The 14,112-nt window shown below is 44.2% G+C and overlaps 1 protein-coding gene and 1 pseudogene across 2 annotated transcripts in view; both read right to left on the minus strand.

Annotated features, from left to right (window-relative positions):
- Positions 1-14,112, minus strand: part of LOC114669783 (putative uncharacterized protein CXorf42) — a 109,832-nt gene that overhangs the window by 70,587 nt on the left and 25,133 nt on the right. The window lies entirely within an intron of this gene.
- LOC695154 (swi5-dependent recombination DNA repair protein 1 homolog) lies at positions 8,990-10,158 on the minus strand (annotated as a pseudogene).

Consider the following 14,112-nt stretch of genomic DNA (forward strand, 5'->3'; position numbering starts at 1 on the left):
TTATAGGGTGGGGGAGCAGAGGCTGAAGAAGAGTTGGAGCCGGATTCAGCCTGGCGGGGAGCGACCTGAGGAGGAGCAGTCTGGGGAGGAGGTGAGAGGTCAGATGGGTCAATAGAAAAGGAAGATTCACAAGACTTAGCGACGCTTGGGGTTGGGACTGAAGGGACAGAAGGTAGGGAAAGAAGGAGGATTTGGGACAAGTCACATTGGGAACAGAGACTAGAGAGGGAACGAAGTATGAAAAATGCCTAGACATAAGGCACCTCAGACCATTTACCCATTTTTTGACAAAAATTATCTAAATCGTGTAGGATGGAGAAATCAAAAGTGCCGTTTTCTGGCCATTTAGAACCATGGTTGAGTTTGTATTGGGGCCAAACGGTATTGCAGAAAAAAATAAGACGCTTAGATTTTAGGTAAGGCAAGAGTTGAAGAGGTTTTAAGTTCTTGAGAACGCAGGCTAAGGGAGAAGAAGGAGGAATGGAGGGTGGAAGGTTGCCCATAGTGAAGGAGGCAACTTTAAAGAGAAGGGTAGAGATACGGAGAAGGGGGTGGGGGGCAGCCCTGGGCTGCAATGTGAGTAAGCAGCCAAAGCAGGTGTCCCCACAACTGACTTGCCACCAAGGGAATGTGGGTGAATGACCAAGGCAGGCATCCCTGCAGTGATCAGACACCAATGGAATGTGGGTGAATAATCAGGCAGGTGCCCCTGCAGTGATTAAACACCAAGGGAAGACTATCTTCCCGAGTCCGTGACCAGCGCCAGAGTTTTGGGTCCATGGATAAAATGTGTCTCCTTTGTCTCTACTAGAGAGGAAAAAGAACTGGAATTGGAAGGACAGGGAGATTGAAGGGTAGTGAGAGAGGCTGGAGAAGAAAGTGAAAAGACCGCTTACCCAATTTGAAATTGGTGAGATGTTCCTTATGCTGGTTGGTCTGAGGACCTGAGGTCAGAGGTGGATCTCTTCACAGAGTGAGGGTGAGGACAAGGGAGTGGTCTCCCGAAGGAGTCCCTCTGACTCGGGTCTTTGGCACCAAATGTCACACGCGTTCGTGTGAAGAGACCATTAAACAGGCTTTGTTGTTTATTCCACCTGGGTGCAGGCAGGCTGAGTCCAAAAAGAGAGTCAGCGAAGGGAGACAGGGGTGGGACTGTTTTATAGGATTTGGGTAGGTAGTGGAAAATTACAATCCAAGGGGGTTTTTCTCTTATGGACAGGGGCAGGAGTCACAAGGTGCTCAGTGGAGGAGGTTTTGAGCCAGGAGAAAGAATTTCACAAGGTTAATCACTCAGTTAAGGTGGGGCAGGAACAAATCACAATGGTGGAATGTCATCAGTTAAGGCAGGAACTGGCCATTTTCACTTCTTTTGTGATTCTTCATTTGCTTCAGGCCATCTGGACATATATATACGTACAGATCACAGGGGACACGATGGCTTAGCTTGGGCTCAGAGGCCTGACACTAACCATAACAGATAGAATTGAAAAAGCAGAGGAACCAAAAAGAGCCCACCACCCTTCTGAGCTGGGAGAATTTGACCAGTATTCCAGGGATAGGTGTGTCCTAAGCTTTCACTAGGTAGGGTCAATGCCCAGCAGCTGAGCCAGAAGGAAGATTTGGGCAGACACTGTCACTGGTGAACACGTAAGCTCCAGAGCTAGAATACTACTGATGATGGTTACTGGCTTTGGTTCTTCTGTCTGGTCTGACACCCAGAAAGCCCATCAGACTCACTGCTACGAACCTTCTAGTGCCACAGCAGGCCAGAAACCACAGCCCTGCCTCCCCTTCTCCTGAGTGCCCTGTGTGGGTGTGGTGGGGGCAAGGGTGGATTCAGTATTTCTGTAATGGAAACTAGAAATACCCAGCCCCACAGTAGCTGCATTCCAAAGGGGCAGAGCTCCGACTTCCTTTGTTTCATGCTTTTAGAGACAATGACAGCAAGACCTCTCATAGGAAGTGCTAGGACCACTGGAGAGAGTGAATTCAACTCTTGGCCAAAAACCTATGGGTGATCTTTCAGGCCTCGCTATAGGCAATTACGAAAGCTTTACCTGGCAGGGGTCATGGGGGGATGTGCCCTCCCCACATCAGACTTGATGCACAGCCAGTGCATTGCAGGCTGTGAATGGAGTTGCAGTCAAGGACTCAGACATCCCTAATTGATCATGCTCTCACACATGTCTGCATTCCTAGACCAGATGCCTCCATTTGGAGTCTACCTTATCAGGAGCCTTTGGCAGAGGCCTTTCTCAAGCACCTGGGCTAATACCTCTTTTTGCCATGGTGGGAGTTGGGGGGTGCCTAAAAATATTTTTTTCTCCACGCTGACTCAGTACTCAGTACTTTTCTACTCCTAGCCCTTCCCCGTCACCTCCTCCTGCCCCTGGGTTCATAAAATGGCAGAAGCCTTTTGTTCAGGGCTCCCTTAACAGTGAGATGATGATGCCCTGCATCTGTGCTAATCCATCAGACCCCTGTTGGAGCCACTCCATGTGGAAAAATGGAATAATGGAGGAGTTGGTACTTTTTCTGGTTCAGTCCCTTCCTTATACTATCAAAGGAAGTGATTAAAGCCTGACTGTAACTTTTATTTTGACTTGTCTTAATCGACTACTCTGACACCCAGCAGCTCAGCTCTCTCTAGTTCAGCGGAGCTATTGAAAAATTGGAATGGCAAGCTGGGTAGTTGATTATGAATAATGCCATTTTTGAAGAGCAAAGAGCCTGAAAATTTCGTGGGGCAATTCACCAATGATGGGTGTAAGCAGACCTTGCAGGGCACTCCTGGAGGATGCTAATGGATCATTTGCTAGAGTCAGAGGGTCTGACCGGGCACTCTGCCAGTGAGTCCTGGGAAGTGCTAGCAGACCTCACGTAGCACTTTACCAGCCATGCCAATGGGTCTCAGGAATTGCTATTGTAAGTCACAGGGTATACTTGGAGGATGATAGAAAATGGTTCATAAAAGCTTTTGGTTCCAAGGTAACCATCGGTCCTCCTGTTTATCCCCATCACCTCGGCTGAGATAAACTAGGGGATCAAATTAGAGATCCAGCAGAGGGGCTCTAAGAAGCCACAGAAACAATTCCCTGGACACTGTTCTCTGATGATGGGTCCAGAAGTCATTGGAGACCCTGCAAACTGACTTGTACCCCAAAACTATTCCTAGATCTAAGCAATTCCCTGGGGCTGATGGACAACATGCCATGCAGCATGTTACTGAGACTCATGCTTCTAATAAAAATAATGTAGAGCTCTTTAGAATCACTTTGTCCAGTGATCTCACTAGATAGGGTCAGTGCCCAGCAGCCAAGCCAGAAGGAAGACTTGCTCAGAGGAAGAAACCATAGAGACTTGGCTAGTTTGCTTCCATTACGAAAAAGATAATCTTGTTAAATAAACTTCATAAAGGAAAGTGGCTCCTTGAGGGGTACATCACTACAGACCCCCTCCTCCATAGTGCCTTGATAGTGGCCACTTTCTCTGAGGAGGAGGAGCAAGGTGGGGAGATGAGACTGTATGTATACCAACGACCATCTCATTCCTCAGCTGGGTACTGTTTGGTCTCTGACAGATTTGGTCCACACATCATGAGTACCTAGTTACTGAAATACGTGTCTCAACCACCTTCGCAGAGGCTATGGAGGTCCTGCAGCCCTCCTGGTGGTTTCTTGGGTCTAGTATGAGGGAGTGGGAACAGTAGATGAGAAGATTAACCAGACTTAGATTTATAGGTTTGTTTGTGCTGCTCCTGCTTGTTGTCAAGCCCAATTAAGCCACCTCCTGAGGTCAAGTCCATCAATCTGCTATGTGATCCAGATCTTAACAGAAATTCTCAGGCACAGAAAAAGTGGCTTCTGATAAAATAGCAAAATTTGACCCCTCCCCTCCAAAAAAGGAGCATAAAAGTAGTACTTGAGTGCCCTCTTCTGGACTATCTGGGCAAGGGCCTTCCCAAAGAGATCTCTGAGTCTGATTACTCAATAATGGAACCACGAAAGCAGATTGATGGGCTCCCCACTAAGAAACTCAAGGCCAAGTACCAGACCATGGGAATTTGATAAGTGGTCCCGCTAGGGTCTGCACAGTGATGGCCTTCCACCTCTCCTGGTGGATTTGGAGACAAATCAGAGATCCTGAGCAACTTTTGCTCTGACACTCAGCTTTCAAATATAAATAAGATTAGGGGTTACAAACAAAGATCCAAAGATTAGGGGTTATAAACAAGACCCTTCTGTACCCAGGGGACCCAGAGGCCCTATGCCAAGGTTAGAGTTCAATTGAAAAGTGGAGAGGAATTGCACTTCTTAGCCCTTTTAGATACCAGTACACAGGTGACTGTGATCCCCACAAACCCTTGCATCAAGATGAGGAGAAAACAGATCATATTCTCCGATTTTGGGCTCCTACTAACCTCCATTGTCATGGCCCCACTACTGAATGAAATATTGGTACTGATGTGTTTTCCATGTGTACCCCCACTTGCCTTTGCCCCCAAGCCCTGACAGGAATTGCAATTGTTACGGCCATCTTAGTGGGAAATATAGAAGACCATGGACCACCTGATGACCAACACCTAATACTGTTGTTTCCCAAAAAACAATATCAGCTGCCTAGGGGACAAAAAAAAAAATTGCCATCATTGCTGAGCTTAAGGAAGCCAAAGTGTTTCATGAGGCTATTTCTCCATTCAATAACCCCATCTGGCCTGTGCACAAGACCTTGATTTCTTGGAGACTTACCATTGATTGTAGGCAGCTCAGTGCATAATACCACATTTAGCACCAGTAGTACCTGACATTGTGACTATTACAAAGGCCCAAAACAGAGAGAACTTGGTATGCAGCAATTGATATTGCAAACGCATATCAAATTGTAGTCCCTAGTGTTGGAGATGGGGCCTGGTGGGAGGTGATTAGATCATAGGGGCAGATTTCCCTTTTGGTTTTGTTCTAATGATAGTGAGTAATCATGAGATCTGGCTGTTTAAAAGTGTAGCATTGGCTGGGCATGGTGGCTTACGCCTGTAATCCCAGCACTTTGGGAGGCCAAAGCAGGCAGATCACGAGGTCAGGAGTTCGAGAACAGCCTGACCAACATGGTGAAACCCTATCTCTACTACAAATACAAAAATTAGCTGGGCATGGTGGTGTGTGCCTGTAATCCCAGCTACTCAGGAGGCTGAGGCAGGAGAATTGCTTGAATCTGGAAGGCGGAGGTTGCAGTGAGCCAAGATGGTGCCACTGCACTCCAGCCTGGGCGACAGAGTGAGATTCCGTCTCAAAAAAAAAAAAAAAAAAAAAAAAAAAAAGTGTAGCACCTCTCCTGTCTTCCTCCTGCTCTGGCTGTGTGAAGATGTACCTGCTTCCCCTTCTACCATAATTGTAAGTTTCCTGAAACCTCCAAGTCATGCTTCCTCTACAGCCTGTGTAGCTGAGTCAATTAAACCTCTTTTCTTTATAAATTACCCAGTTTCAGGTATTTCTTTATAGTAGTGCAAGAACAAACTAATACAGAGCAATTTCTTAAAACTGCTCCTCCCTGAATCCTCACTCTCACAGCCAGAGACCTAGTTGCCATCTGCAATGGACTTAATTGTGCCCTGCCTCAAATTCCTATGTTGAAGTTGTAATCCTCAATGTGACTGCATTTGTAGATTCAGCTTTTAGGCGATAATTAAGGTTAAAAGAGGTCACAGGGTAGGGTCCTAATCCAATAGAATTGGTTGCCTTATAACCTTATAAGAAGAGGAAGATTGACCAGGCATGGTGGCTCATGCCTGTAATCCTAGCACTTTTGGAGGCTGAGGCGGGTGGATCACCTGAGGTCAGCAGTTTGAGGCCAGCCTGGCCAACCAACATGGTGAAACCCTGTCTCTACTAAAAATACAAAAATTAGCTGGGCATGTTGGCACACCCCTGTAATCTTCTCAGCTACTCAGCAGGCTGAGGTAGGAGAATCACTTGAATCTGGGAGGCGGAGGTTGCATTAGTAAGCCGAGATCATGCCACTGCACTCCAGCCTGGGAGACAGCAAGATTCCATCTCAAAAAAAAAAAAAAAAACAAAAAAAAAAACTGAAGATTTTCTCTCTCTCTCCCCTTCCTTCTCTCCCTCCCCACTCTTTCTTTCCACTGGAATGTGAAAGGAAAGGCCAGTGAGTACACAGAGAGAAGGCAGCCAACTGCAAGCAAGGAAGACGACTCTCACCAGAACCTGAGCACACTGGCATCCTGACCTTAGACTTCCAGCCTCTAGAGCTGTAAGAAAATAAATCTGTGTTGTTTAAGCCAGCCAGTCTATGATATTTTGTTGTAGCAGCCCAAACAGACTAAGACGCCATTCTTGATACCTTCTTCTTTCTCAGCCCCACATATAATATGTCAGCATATCCTGTGTGCCCTTCCTTCAAAATATGCTCTGAATCTGGTTACTTACCACTTCCACTGTTGCCACCCATAACCAAACTGCTATCATCAGCTTTTCCCTAAACACCTGCAATAGCTCCTTACTAGGCTCCTGCACTCATGCCTGATTCCCTCCCATCTGTTATCTTCATATTAGCCAAATTAGTCTTCCCCAAACCTACATCAGATCATGTTAGTGATAAAAAATAATACAGTGGCTTTCCACTGTACCCTAGGACTTGATTTAAAATTCTAAGCATGGCTTTCAAAGCTTTGCCTAATCTATCTCCTGCTTTAACTCTTCAAACTACTGGAGCCTCTCTTCTCACTCCTCACCATCTAGTCACATGGCCTCTTTTGGAATATATGAAAATATCCCAGCTTGGAATCACTGCCCATCATCTTTCACCTGGCTCATTCTTATTTATCCTTCAGGTTCAGCTTTCATGTCCCTTCCTTGGAGTGGCCTCCCATGACCTACATCCTAAATTAGAAGACTTTGTATTCTTTCTAGTTTTACCATGTTCTTTACATTGACATACATACCACCAGTTTTGTATTTATTGGTATATTGTCTGGCTCCCCAGTTGGGTGACCAATTTCATTAGAGGAAGGGAAGCATCTGCCTTGTTCACTGACGTTATTACCAGCACCCAGCCGAGGGTTCAACAGGAGTAGGGACTCAGTAAACATGCGTTGAGTGAGTGAATAAATGAATAGACTCTATGAGGTTGATGTTTTTAGTTCAGAGTAGTTTGGTGATTTACTTGCTGCCACACAGCTAGCAAGCAGACATAAATGGGCAAGATCCCAGAATCATAGTTCCAAGGTGAATACATAATCTAAGAGGCTGCTAGGGGGTGAAAAATGGAAGAGGGCATGGAGTGTGAGACAGGTGAAAAGATTCCAGACCATTGATTCTAGGGAGATCTTTCTCTGGGGTGTGTTTTGGCGGGCGGAGTACATATTCAATATTCACATTTGTTGAAAAATAGCTTCTGATTTCATAATAAATATATATTGCTGAAAGACTATTCCGGTTGATAAGGATAACAGAAAATACAGCATTTCTTCGCTGAGGGCAGATTTTTTCAGTTTATTAGAGGAGGCAAGTTAAAAACGTGACTAGGAAACTGCACGAAAGCTTTCTGCCATTCCCCTGACTGGAGCTAAGGTCTCCTGGGGTGCAGGAGACACCAAGGTTTGGGTCGTGCCGGGACTATGCTCATATAGTGGAGAGTAGGTCTTGGGGACACAGCAACTCACAGGCTGCACATTCCCACCCACCCCTCACCCCAGCAAACTGCACATCATTCCACCCCTATCCCACAGACTCCCCTTCACAATTCCCTAATCTGTATATTACCTCTCAGGCTCTACACATGCCCCACGCCAGTCCCCCTCTCCAAGCTCCACTTTACCCCACATCACCCCTCAGACTTCACATTACCTCCTAGAATCACATCACCCCACAAATGGTGAGAAACAGCCATTTGTGAAAAGTGAATTTGGAAGGTGCTGGTCAGGAGAGCTGGGTGCAAAGCCAGAACCCTCAGGCAGAGACGGCGTGAGGGCCAACTCGACAGAAGGCGCCTGAGAGCCTCTTGGCAAAGGCCATGCAAGGACACGCGCTCCTGTAAGTACAGCCTCCATGCCTGGGTTAATTCCTAGACAGGTAGTGAGCCAACCGAGCCAGCCACCCACTTTCTAAAAAAAAATCTACTCTTTCTCGTTGCCCTCCTCTGCTCAGCATCGTTCACTATGCCTCGAATATTTTAAATGGCCCTATGGATATCTGTAAAACAAAGGCTAGTAGTTATCATTATTATTATCATTAATCAGATATATAGGTAAAAGGCGATCCTAGGAACAAAGCCAAGAATCTGGAGTAAGGACAGCTAATGGGGATTGTGTTTGAATAGTTTGCTTTTGTTTCTTATTTTGCTTGGGTTGTGACGTGTGTTGTTTCAACATATGGCAAAAACAAACAAACAAACACACTCTGTTAATGTATTGGTCACAAAGTGTCTTTCTGGGAAAAGGCACTTATTTTCCCAGAGTGATTTGACACATTTCTGGTGAAATGCGTTAACATTAACGTTCCTTTTTTTTTTTTTTTTTTTTTTTTAGTTTTGGACATATGGGTTTAATTACCTGCTAGATTATCAGATGGAAATATGTGGTAGATGGATGTAAACAAGGTGCATAAACTTAGGAGGCAGAAATTTTTAAACTTTAGGTTTAGACATTCACTAGATTGGACAATTTTTTTTTTTAACATTTAAAATAAAACTTTTGGCCACAATAAAACGATTGTATTAAAACTAGTTTCCAGAACTGCCCAAATGACTTTTTAAACATGATTTAAATGTCAAGTTTTCTTTGTCAAATCTATCCAAAATACTAATTTTCCTTTTAGAACTTAGTTTATAATTTATATATTAGAGTGCCCTTAATTGATGTTCACTGGGATACCTTCCTCTGAGCCCTAATGGTTTCTATCTTCCCTTTAAAATGAGTAAGTATCTTTTAATTAAGTTATCATTCTCAAAGATATTCTGGAGCAAAAATCAGGAATTAAACATCTATAAATTATTCTTCACTTCTGTTATAGTGTAGCAATTTATCTTCTAACTCGTAGTACTCTATAAATTGAGTAAGCCTTAGTTTCTTGTTCTCTTCAGACACAGGTGACTGCAACTCAAAGCAACAGCTGGCTACTGCTTCTCCACTTCTTTTTTTTTTTTTTTTTTTGAGACGGAGTCTCGCTCTGTCACCCAGGCTGGAGTGCAGTGGCCGGATCTCAGCTCACTGCAAGCTCCGCCTCCCGGGTTTACGCCATTCTCCTGCCTCAGCCTCCCGAGTAGCTGGGACTACAGGCGCCTGCCACTTCGCCCGGCTAAGTTTTTGTATTTTTAGTAGAGACGGGGTTTCACTGTGTTAGCCAGGATGGTCTCGATCTCCTGACCTCGTGATCCGCCCATCTCGGCCTCCCAAAGTGCTGGGATTACAGGCTTGAGCCACCGCGCCCGGCCCGCTTCTCCACTTCTTTATTAACAATTGTAATGGAGATAGATCATTCTTTGTCATACAGTTTGAATAGTTTTAGCCTCTGAAGAAGGTCTTCTTTCTCCTGAACCTGCTTCACCAATTTGCCTTTTTCATCGTTTAATCTTTGTGTAGAAAGATTCTCATCCACAAACTCATTTTGGAGAGCACTGCATGACCCCGAGTCACGTGACTGAGATTCACAGACATTGAAATTCTTTAAAGTATTTTTCAAATTTGTATTTTCTTCAAATTCACTGTCTATGTGTTTAAAACTTTCTTGAAATTCCAAACAGTTTTCCTCTGTGGAAGATGCTGGTTTCTCTGAAAAGGTCTGATCGTTTTCTTCATTCTCTACTTTAAGAAGTTTCACCACATTATAACAGGAATTAAATGAAGACCTTGCTTTCCTTAATCTTTCTCTAAGTGTTGCACTCATAGGTTGTTTTCGTGAACTATTTGTATAGGGAGATGATGGATTTGCAGAGGTCTGAGGAGTGCTAGGTAAAACCACAGCTGAGTCTGATGGACTTTCCATCTTGAAAATGAAATCTTGGTTTTCCTTCGACTCCATAGCAGACTCCCAAGGAAGTCCAGGTCTCAGGCATCCCCCTTCCCCTCAGCAGGGTACCTCCCTCCGCCATCCCCAGCGAGAGCAAAAAGCCAGCTTTCCCTTCTTAAAGGACTCATGGGAAGGGAATAATGGAAATAATAACTTCGCATGCTGAAGAAAACAGATAAAGTGTGAAGAAACCATTTATCAACATTTAAATCTCCACACACTATTTGTTCTTTTTAAAAAAGAACTTTGCTAAGAATCAGCTCCATTAAGTCAAAGAATGTTAGAACACAAAGGAACCTGCAAAATTAAATCACGTTCTTGTTATATATGTGAAACAGGAGACCCAGAGAGGGTAAGTGACTTGTCCAAGGTCACAGAGCACTTGAGTGCAGTCAGGGCTGATTTCCAGTCTGCAACTCAAAAGAGAAGCAGTGTTTCTCAGTAAAAGAACAGTGGTGTGAGTTTTAAAGATTTTATTCTATTCTTTATTACATGATTATTGTAGGAAAAATTGGGACAAATTTTAAATTACCTAGAATCCTACCACTTCACAATGATCATTGTTAGTATTTTTGCTGTATAATTTTCCAGACTTTTTAATGTATATGAATACTGGTAAATATGTTTACTAAAACTGGATCACACTGTCTGTACATCTCTGTAATATAACTCCTAACAGATGCAAAACTAGTCCACTGAATAGATTAACTTCATCAGTTTAACCAGTCCCTTATTGATAGGTAGACAGATAAGCTTTTTCAAATGTTAAACCCTTATAAAAGATGCTGCACTAACTATTCCTGTTCAGACATCTTTTGCTGAAGTGATTTCTACCTACTGATCAGTGTGAACTTTGTAAGAATGCAGTGATATAGACTGGGTTTGAACTGTGGCTCTGGAACTTACTGTGTGTCTTTACACAAGTCATAACCTTTCTGTGCTCCAGTTTCTTCATCTTTTTTTTTTTTTTTTTTTTTTTGAGACGGAGTCTTGCTCTGTGCCCCAGGCTGGAGTGCAGTGGCGCGATCTCGGCTCACTGCAAGCTCCGCCTCCCGGGTTCACGCCATTCTCCTGCCTCAGCCTCCCGAGTAGCTGGGACTACAGGCGCCCGCCACCTCGCCCGGCTAATTTTCTTGTATTTTTAGTAGAGACGGGGTTTCACCGTGTTAGCCAGGATGGTCTCGATCTCCTGACCTCGTGATCCGCCCGTCTCGGCCTCCCAAAGTGCTGGGATTACAGGCTTGAGCCACCGCGCCCGGCCTTCTTCATCTTTAAGTGGGAATAATCATACTGATAGCCTAGAAGTGTTAAAAGGATTCAATAATACATGTAAAATAGTTGGTTAATACCTAGCATGTAGCAAATCCTAAATAATATTAGTTATTATTATTACCACAATGCTGAAGAAAACTGGCTCTTCAAAATAAAGCCCATGATTTTCTATTACTCTTTAAAAGAGACTAGCCAGAATTTCACAGAGAAGGTTTTAGATGCAAAACTTCAGTAGCTAAATTAATATTTCCTTTTTTCTAACTTAATCTATGGAGAAGAAAAGTAATAAATTTAAATTATGTGTGGTCTGTTGAGCTAGGTTACTATGTTCTATCTATATAACTTAATGCCAGTCAAAATTTAAAAGGCATAGCTTTTCATCAAACGTTCTTGTCTTAGTCTGTTTTCTGTTGCTTATAATAGAATATCTAAAACTGTGTAATTTATAAAGAAAAGGAATTTATTTCATATGGTTATGGAGGCTGAAAAGCCCAAGGTCAAGTGACTGCATCTGGTGAGGACCCTCTAGCTGGTGGGGATTCTCTGTTAACTTCCTAGACAGCACAGAGCATCACAAGGTGAGGGGGCTGAGTATCCTAGCTTGGGTCTCTCTTCCTCTTCTTATGAAGCCACTACCATGATAACTCATTAAATCTATTGACCCATTAATCCATGGATGGATTAGTCCATTCATGAGGGCAGAGCCCTTATGACCCATCACCTCTTAAAAGCCCCAAGACTCCACCTCTCGATACTGCCACACTGGGGATTAAATTTCAACATGAGTTTTGGAGGGGACAAATATTCAAACCATAGTCATTTGTAAGTAAAGTAAGTAAAAAATCAACTGTTTTGTGATAAATAAAGTTGCTCACCTTTCTTTCCCCTTTAGAAAATGCTCAAAGCACGGCTTACCCCATAAAATAAGCAGAATATCTTTACAGCCATCTGTCTAGCCTCCTGGTGCCTTCAAGCTATTCTCCACCGCTTTTCTGTTTTATCCATGGGCCCCCAGCTATTTCGTATTCCTCAGAGGGGTGGGTGAGAGCACAGAAGCCGAAGTTTTCACCTCTGAAACTTTGCTTTTAAACTGAAAAGATATCCATGTGTCACACTGGGATTCATTTCTATCTGAAGCTTTGGAAACAAATCACAACTTTTACCAAAGCCTATACAGTGAATCTAATTTATGTGTCACCTTTATTTCACCAATGGTTGCTTTAAAAATAAGGGAACACTCACCCTCTTTGAAAAGCTGGGTGAAAGGTTCAGTGTTGGATGGCTTATTTCAGAAGTCAGAGGTCAGTGACCAAAATTCATGGTGACCAGAAGCATTCCAAAATGCTGCCAGTAACTCCATGCTTACTGTTTCTTCCTCTTCTGCTCTGCTGAACATTGTGGACATAGACACTCAGGATTGTTGGGGTAGATGATACTGGTTAAATGAGTCCTTCTTGGACACAGCTTTTGTTGAATGTGAGCACCAAACACTGAGAAGTCCTTGTCCATAACTGATGCGCAGAATGACCCATACGTTTTTTGGTTTGGGATTCTTTTTTCTCTACTGTGTGTTATCCTTTTCTCTAATAGTGACCAGTCACATTCTACTGGTCTGTATTTGTCTCACAGTTGTTGAAGTGGCTTTGCCAACTTAGCTAAGCTAGAAACATAGTTTCCTGGAATTGCCTTCCCAATATGGTTCTGAGACTGGACCAGGAGGAAAATTTGGGCAGGGCTTGGGAAGTGGGAGTGAAGCAACAGATACTATATTCTGAAGTTTGGTAGGACCAGGCACTGTTGCCACTGGCGTACACTGGCACTGATCCACTGGCACACCTTGTTGGTGTGGGGCAGCAGCAGGACCTGCAGCAACTCCAACTCTGACAAGATCTCCTTCTTCAACTTCTCCAAGTCCTAGGTCAGTTATGTGTGCATTTCCATCACTATGGATGTCAGCTCTTTCTCTAGGTTGGAGGCAATAAGAGACAGACGCAGGTTCCAGTAAGTCTTCACGGGATTTACTTTGTCCTAGATATTCAAGTTAATCCTTGCAGGTTCCAGTTTGTCCTTGCTTTCCCCCACACCACATACACCTCTTCTTCCCAACTGTGGGCCCTGAATATCTACAGTGATTTCAGACTGCCATAAGTGCAGAGACAATAGCCTTCCATAGATTTCTTCCCCTGTGTAAGGTACATGGATGTTCTTTGGTCAAGAAATAGGCCAAGGTGAATATCCAGGCCTGCATGACTCAGTGAGTTTGGCATGCAGGCGCATACCTCCACTTGTTATATAACCTGTTTATGTAAGTTTATACTTCACTCTAAGCCACTATTGTCTGTAAAAGGTATAACTGCCCTGCTAACGTTCTACAGGGGCTCTTGGGACTCCACTCGGCTCAACATGGCTTACCATGGCGGGCACGCTGGTGCCCAGAGAGAGAGCCAAAGCTGTCCGTCTTGCAGATGGACAGGAGGGAGCCAGCACACAGCTTGGCTTGCTCATGCCCAGAGAGAAAGAGTTAAGCTGCTGACCCTGAAGGCAAGGGAGAGCCAGATACACAACTGTCTTTGGGAGCCACTGGCTCACGCAGCTGAGACAGGGCGAACAGTGTGAGAGCTAGTGTGAGAAAGCTGTTAATAAAAGCTGCTGCTGAATAAAACCATATTCACCTGCCTACGGCCCCCCAAGTGTTCTTTCTGCTCATCCACCAACTCCCTCTGGACTTCAGCATGGGCTGGACCTGGATCCCGGGACCTGACAACTGGTGATGAGAATGGGATGAGGTGAGTGGGCCCCAGTCCCTGAGGGCTCCCAG

This window comes from Macaca mulatta, chromosome X (assembly GCF_049350105.2).
Source record: "Macaca mulatta isolate MMU2019108-1 chromosome X, T2T-MMU8v2.0, whole genome shotgun sequence".
NCBI lineage: Eukaryota > Metazoa > Chordata > Mammalia > Primates > Cercopithecidae > Macaca > Macaca mulatta.